The sequence below is a fragment of the Empidonax traillii genome, unplaced genomic scaffold (genome assembly GCF_003031625.1).
Source record: "Empidonax traillii isolate 1590-97213 ecotype Southwest subspecies unplaced genomic scaffold, ASM303162v1 scaffold6526:size5965, whole genome shotgun sequence".
NCBI lineage: Eukaryota > Metazoa > Chordata > Aves > Passeriformes > Tyrannidae > Empidonax > Empidonax traillii.
Window position 1 is genome coordinate 1 of NW_020961719.1, and position 5,965 is coordinate 5,965.

At 37.7% G+C, this 5,965-nt stretch overlaps 1 long non-coding RNA gene across 2 annotated transcripts; it reads left to right on the forward strand.

Annotated features, from left to right (window-relative positions):
- The first annotated feature begins 2,444 nt into the window (after positions 1 to 2,444).
- Positions 2,445 to 5,708, forward strand: LOC114073467. Of its 2 annotated transcripts, none has more exons than XR_003574329.1 (3): positions 2,445 to 2,469; positions 4,019 to 4,099; positions 5,599 to 5,708. It is a non-coding gene; the product is annotated as an uncharacterized LOC114073467 (long non-coding RNA). The 2 variants fall into 2 exon arrangements; XR_003574328.1 differs by lacking the exon at positions 2,445 to 2,469 and adding an exon at positions 3,360 to 3,505.
- The last annotated feature ends 257 nt before the right edge of the window (positions 5,709 to 5,965 follow it).

Sequence of the window (5,965 nt, forward strand, 5' to 3'; positions counted from 1 at the left end):
CTGATTGCAGCACCCAGTAACGATGCTCTGTTGTAAGCTGCCTTTGCAGTGGCTACAGCCAGAATCTGCACATACAAAAGATAATTGCTTCAGGTTAAAAGCCATCAGCCTCTTCCATCCTTGCTGTCTTGGAGTTGCTACTGGAATTTGAGGACCAAATGGAAAAGCAGTCATGTTGCCCACAACCTGCTTATCTGATGATGTACTACTTTGATGTTGTGGGGGTTTTTGATGGCAAAGAAAGAAAAGATAATGTATTGAAGAAAAAAAATGGAAATGGATCACAAACTAACCTACTGTGAAACTTCTCAGTCTTAAACTTTTCATTCTGTCATTCCTAAAACAGCCCCCTTCTGGACGGTTGATATTTGTATCTTCAGACTTGCTGCTGACTTGGAAATATTCTTTTTGTTTCTCAGCATGTGGTTTTTATACTGTGCTTTCTCTAAGTGCACAGAAACTGCATTTTCACCACAAACTGCAACTGAAGTTACTGGTTTTCTGTAACACGCAATCAAGGATTCCTCCTAAACTCCTTAGAAGGTTTCTGCAGCTCAGCCAATTATGATACCAAGAGTAACTTTGAATTTTGCACCATCTTTCAATATATCTGTTTGAAGTTACGTATTGGAGTTTTTTTTAATATTAAGCAATGGACTTAATGCTCTTCTGCTACTCTTGTGAATGGAACATAAACCGTATCATTCAGGCAAGATGGACTCTCTTGCTAGCCTAGGTATCTGTATTGTGTGACCTACTTTTACATATGTTTTATATAAGAAAATTTGACAATAAACTTTACTGTGTTAAGTATTTAAAATTTTTTCTGTTGTTCACTTCACTTGTGCTATGATCCAAGGATGTTGGTTACAGTATTCAGTGTCTAAAGACTATTTTTTTATACTAATCTCATGACTTCCATCATTATTATCGTTCCTGTCTCTGTTCTCTATAACTTTTGACAGCACTTACTTGTGCAGAAATTTACTATTACATAAGTCTGTCACTGGAGTTTTGTTTAATTCTTTCTGAGTCTTTCTCTGCCAGGAAATGGTTGAAGTCTAAAACATAGATCCTTCTCCCCTTCCTGCCCCCACACCCTCTACTGCCAACTAAATAGAGGAATTTGGCACTCAAAGCCTTGGATCTACTCCATTAAGAATGAAACCATTATTATGAGGTGAGAAAGCTCTATTTAGGAAAGATACTTGCATCAAGAGCATCATCCTTATTTTAAAGGAATAAGGCTCTCAGTGATGCTCAGTCTTGTGAGTATTCCATTTTGGGTCACCCAAACTGATAAGCAAATGGCAACGTTGACATGTTCCTGGGCGTTCTAGAGTTACTGGAATTGGAAGAGTCACACAAGGATTATTTACCTGATGGAGGTAAATATTACTGATCAGAGATCTGTAATAAAGAACCAACCATCTATTTACCTTGAGTAGCTGAAAACTGCCAGCTGTGGTAACTACTAAGAAATTGCAAGCATTTATCTCTCAATCTTTGACCTATAATGTGCTTTGGGAAGCATTTGAAGGTATTACTGGCCAAAAATACACACAGCTTCTAAATACCATTATGGAGTTCAGCACTGCAATGTCTTCTTTCTGACCACAGCCATAGGTAGGCAGGAGCAATTTATTTGTCGCAGGTTTTTTGTTTTGGGGTTGGTTGGAGGATTTTTTGGGTTGGGTTGGGGTTTTGTGTTTTGTTTGGTTTTGGGTTTTATTTAATTCCCACTATGACTGAAAGATATTTCCTTCAGCTACCAGCACTTTGGCGTCCTAATAAATGAATTAAACTTTTTTTCTTCCAGAAGGGAAAAAGGTGTGTGTATATATATAGAGAGAGAGAGAGAGCTACCTCTTTCATAAACGATTTCCAGGGTTTTTTTTGTTAATTATTGCTTGCTTGGAATGTTTCTAGATTTGGAGATTTTTCTGTTGATTGAGAAAAAAAAAAGGCAGAAACTTATTTCAATAGGTCTGTGTCTGCATTCAGAGAGCTTCTAAGGTATGAGCTTCTAAATGAATTACTTTGTCCTAGAATTCTTCAGTCTGATATTAACTCAACTTTAACAAATGTAAGTTAAACCACTAGATAACAAAGAAAAGTTGGTAAATCACCAGTTTAACAACAACAAAAATATTAATCATGCCAAGTATTGTCCTAGTTTGGAATTTGATAGCTTATATTGCTAAAGAGAGATTGCTTGGAGAAACATATTTGTGGCCTTTTTTTGTGGGAATTTTATTGACCTCTTGAATTACTTAGGGAAAAGGGAAAGCTAATGCTGGCAATCCTTCTCTGTCCTTTCCTTTGCAGAAGAAAAATCACACTTCTAAAATCTTAGATTTCACTAGATGGCAGCATCTCAGTGTTTCAACAGGAAATTACGTTTGTTTAGAGAAACACAGATACCAACAAGCACAGTAAAAAACGTGTAGAACTTCCCTTTGCACAAAGGTCAGTAAACGTAACAGCCGTTTGAGATCTTTTGGCGAGTGACTATATTACTATTTATTTGTAACTGCTTCACAGAGTCTGTGACAAAAGTTGGTAAAACCTCACTGCTTTATTGAAAAATGTATTTATAGTGCATTTTGCTTCCCATGTGTTACGGTGATTTGGGAAAGTAATTGAACTGATGAGGTGGCTTTTGGAAGGAAAACAATTTTTCAGTTACATTGCTTCAGAAGTCTGATTTGTTGAACTTGTAACCTTCAGGAAAACAGTTTTGCTACAACTTTTGTCGGGAGAAACATCTGACAAAACAATGTCTCTTTGATCCAAATAAGAGAAATTAATAATCTGATTTGAGACATAGAATACTAAATTCAATTTGGTAATCTGAGTCCCAGCATGGATTTGAGCTTCTCTAGAAGATAGCGTTGGCTGCTAATGTAAGGAAGATTAAGGTACTCTTATCTTAACTTCCCAGTGAGGAACTCGGTGTGTTGGATTCACGTGTATATTTAAAGACTTTGTGATCTTACGACACCTTTCTACATTCACAACTACAAGTTTGCTCAGAGGATTATAAAACTGCAGAAAATTTTACTTATGGGGGAACCCAGTTAACAAACTCAAATGCAGTGACCTTTACTTTTTAGGCAGTTCTTTGAAACCCCCTACTAAGACATTTTCTCCTTAAATAACAAAAATTCCGTAGGAGTCAGGGGGTGGCATTTGCTTTAACTCTTTTGTCGCAGCTCTGCACGCTGTATTTCTTTAAATCTAACACAGCACGTGAACGTGAGCACTGGGGCAGAATAGAGCTGTGTTTTGCCTTTTGGCTGCTACACATTGACTAAGGCAGAAGCTCCTAAAGGTTCCCTGCCGCTTGCCCCAGGCATGCTCAGTGGTTCCCTGAGAACAAGCCACGCCACAGAGGGGAAACAAGACAGCTTCATTTCCTCCCCCCCACCTTCCTGCTTCGTTGGAGCTGGGAATCTGCTGTGCTGGAAGACTGTGAAAATCCAGAGCAGATACCACAACCAGGGTATTGTATGGAATTTATGAAGACTTTGTAGTTTGAGAGAAACAGAAGGAAGATCTGCTTTCTAGGTACACAATGGGCAGTGGACACACTAGATTACAAGCTATTGTACTGCTGTTTCATGCTGGCTTTATTTCTTTTTTTCTGCCTGTTTAAGAAAAAGTAAAATCCAGTTTCTGTTATAATGAAGCCTAACTCCTGAGATTAAATGCCTTTTGGTTTTGTTTTTCTTTGAGATCCTTATGTGTAACTATTTAAAATCTAAAAAAAAAAAAAAGAAAAAAAGAAAAAAGAAAAAGAAAGTTGAAGCAGTCATGCCCCTCAGAACCCTGAGGGTCATGCTGCAGCCAAAAAGGACAATTGTGATGGCAGAGGTACACTCTGGATCATATCTAGTTTTTGGAATGTACTTGCATCTGATTCCCAGGGGTTGGAGTTGGTTCATGTTTTTGTTTCATTCAAAGTTTCATTCAGTGTTCACATTCAAAGTTTCTGTGACATCTCCTGCCTGCACAGGTGGGCACCATGGGTCGGCTGGATGGGAAGATCATCCTGCTGTCTGCGGCAGCACAGGGCATCGGGCGAGCAGCTGCCATAGTAAGTTGGAAAAATGTTTGTTCTCCTGCACCTAAGCAAGGTCTCTAATGCTCGCTTGTCTAAAAGCACCTGCACCAAACTTGTTCTTGAATTAATTAACCATAGATGAAGCCAGAACTATGCACTGAAAAAAATGGGGAATAATGTATCCACTATACTGTATCATGGAGGCTTTGGGCTGTTCGAATTTCTGAAAATCTCAGCTCTGAGTGGAGATGTTAAGGAAGGATAAGAGCAAGATTTGAGAACAGCTGCAACTGCTTTTTTAACAACATATAGTTGGTATTGTCTGTACCTTTAATCCAGTATCTCTGCTGCTTTGTTCTGGACGACAGAGTGAGTATGTCCTGGTCTAAAGCTGAATATTGTGAAGATCCCCTACCATAAAGCCAAGACATTTTATCCATATTCAGAGTCAACATAACCAAGCCTACAAAACACTAACAAGAACACAGCTACAACATGGTTCACAATGAGCAACTATAAGAAACCCTCTAAAAATTTTGTTTGATTACTGTTAAACAAAATTCAATAGATATATTAACTTTCCACTTAGCTTGTAATTCTTTTGACCGGCTCTCCTGCTTACTTCCCTTTAACATAGCAAATAAAAAACCCAGTAAAGTTATCTCAGTACCTCTTTAATGTAATCAACAACCCAGGAAAATCTCCTGTAAATAGGATTTTTGCCAGACTAGTTAGTTTCTTGTGCATGTGGTTAGAAGACAACTGCTGATCTTTGCTCTTACATAAATCGCTCGGTCAAGGAGTAGGTAATCTCCCTGATAATTTCACTTTGTAAATACCCAACAAACCATGGAAGGCTGGTATGTTTAATGCCGCTATCCTCTTAAGGTGCACTTGAGACACTCATTTTGAAGAATTAAGGGCTACAGTCCAAGATGTCAGCGTACTTTTGAGATGGAGGTTACTTTGATAGCTGTTGATTTGCCAGTAATCACAATACAAAGAAAAAGTGGGTTTTGAGGGGACCATCAAGAATGAAGGAATATCTCTGGTTAAGTATCAAAGAAAAGTCACACTGCCTTTAATATCGTTCTGTTCCAATGATTTGGATGCAAAATATTTTGTTAAAGTTTATATACCACGTTTTACTTTTTATGGCTTCTGCCTTTAACTCTCAAATCCCACAATTTCATTTAAATCCAGCAATACAGACAATTCTAGCCCTACATTTATAATGTGCTTACTACTGCAGCTAATAAGGGCAATAAAAATATCAGTTGTCTTAGTCTGGTTAGTGTTCTTATACTTTATTTCTGGATTCCTTACGTTAAGGAAAAGATCTTAAGTCTGTCTTTTATCATGTAGTCATTCATGTCCAGTATTCCCTGACTTGTTGTGCCCAGCATGAAAAGTGTGAGATCAGCTGCCTTTGACCAACTTTTAATCCAAAAAAGACCTGAGAAGAAAACAGATTTTATATCTGATAAGAACTTGAATATCTAAATATAAAATACTTTTCTTGTATTTTTCAGGCCTTTGCTAAAGAAGGAGCCAAAGTCATTGCTACAGATATCAATGAGTCCAAGCTGAAAGAACTGGAGAAATATCCAGGTAAATGCAGGCATTAGTTCAGCTCTTCCAAGTTTTGTTGTAGGCTGTCTGAAATATAATTTGAGGACAGGAAAAGTTCAAAAGGCCAGGAAAAAAATGGAAAATATCCAAACTAATTCTTCACATGTTGGCATTGCTTTATTCTGTGGTGTGAAATGGTGGAGATTTAAGTGTGCAAAATTTTGCAACATCAGCATATCAGACAGATCATTATTCCTGGCATATGGAATAACTTTGAGTCTCTTGTGTCACAGAAGTTGATATTTGTTTCCCAGAATGGCACCCATT